General features: G+C 53.7%; 1 protein-coding gene across 3 annotated transcripts in view; it reads right to left on the bottom strand.

The window, feature by feature from the left end:
• The window catches only part of APBA3 (amyloid beta precursor protein binding family A member 3), a 20,188-nt gene that overhangs the window by 12,877 nt on the left and 5,929 nt on the right, over positions 1 to 1,382 (bottom strand). Inside the window, exon 2 of one of the 3 annotated variants that reach the window (XM_019513255.1) lies at positions 588 to 888. The exons of 1 other annotated variant lie outside the window; for it this stretch is intronic. The gene's annotated coding sequence lies outside the window, so the exon portion shown is untranslated. Of the gene's footprint in view, positions 1 to 587; positions 889 to 1,241; positions 1,329 to 1,382 lie in introns of those variants that run through there. One more of the 3 variants, XM_019513256.1, reaches the window with a different exon arrangement.

Here is a 1,382-nt window from a genome sequence, read left to right as displayed (position 1 = left end):
GGGGGGGGGGGGGGGGGGGGGGGGGGGGGGGGGGGGGGGGGGGGCTGCTGATGCTTTCACCTGGCTGAACTATTGTGGACAGCCCCGATCAAGATGCAGCAAACACATCAAGGCAATTTCCTACCAACAACATTATACCAGCTGCCACAAATCACAGCAGCTCTGTCGGCAGAGCCGTATCCAGATGTGGGATCTTTTCACATTTCTAGCTGGCCCGACCAGGCTGCCAGAACTCTGCATGTGGACTAAGCCTGTCTCTCTGAGGGTGACGATGCTGCAAACAAAGATGTGCTCTAGCTTCCCTAGCTGGAATTAGAACAGCAGCAAGGACAAAACAGTTCATTACTTGAGTTAGCAACCCGGGTTCAACCCCAAGCAACTGCCTTCAGTTAAAACCTGTGTCTTCATCACTGCTCTAACCTGGGTTACCCAACCTGCATAAAGAACATGGCTTTTTACAGTGTGAGCAAACCCCAGTACTTAGTGTAGTATGAACCTGATCTAATGAACCACCTTGGAGACTAGCCAGTTTCACTATCCCTGATTTACAGATGCAAAAATTGAGACACAGAGACACTGGGGCTAACATTTTTCAAAGGTCACCACTGACAGAGGCGCTTGTGACATCTGGATTGATTATTCCAGAAGTGCTGAGTCTGCACAATTCCTAGTCAACTCCTCGCAGGCTTCACAAGTTGGGCATGTAAATAGCTCTTCACTCGACAAAGATTGCCTTACACGACCTGTCCGAGTCAAAGAGTAGGCAAGTAGCATAGCTACATGCGCAGCTGCGAGGCTGCATCATCCACCATAGGTTGTGGCGGAAAACCTGCATTTCCAGCGGAGGGAGTGGGGGTGTTCAACCCACTGTCTCCTTGGGAAGTTAAACTGAAGGCGATATGATGAGCTCGGACAAAATTATCTTTGGGGCAAAAGAGAGTTTTTAAAGTCTTTTTTGCATATTTCAATATTTAGATATTTAGAAACTGGGGCAGGCAGGACCAGCCCGGGATCAGAAAAGCAGGGCTCCTACACAGACCAACAGCCGAGTCTCCCCAGTGGGATGACACCCAGCCACCTCACAAGGCCCGTTTCTCCCCCTAGGTTTTAACGCTGAATCTTGACACGCGCAGCGCGGGCCGCAAAGATATTACAGCCCCGCCAGCAACTCTCCCAACACCTCCCGGGAGCACCCCAGGTGCACCCCTCTGCAGAGGTCCTCCCTCCACCTCGGGGCCTACCTAGGCCCCGTCTGCCGTCCATCCAGTCCCGGGACCGCCTCGCCAGGCTGGCAAGTTCCTGACCAGAAGGGAGGCTCTGGCCAAGGGGCTGCTTTCCTCCCCTGGGCAGAGTCCAGGGCCCTGTGCCCCTGCCCCCCTCGG

This window comes from Gavialis gangeticus, unplaced genomic scaffold, assembly GCF_001723915.1.
Source record: "Gavialis gangeticus isolate Ggan-Ray unplaced genomic scaffold, GavGan_comp1, whole genome shotgun sequence".
Classification (NCBI taxonomy): Eukaryota; Metazoa; Chordata; order Crocodylia; family Gavialidae; genus Gavialis; species Gavialis gangeticus.
This window is presented reverse-complemented; position numbering and strand designations above follow the sequence as displayed.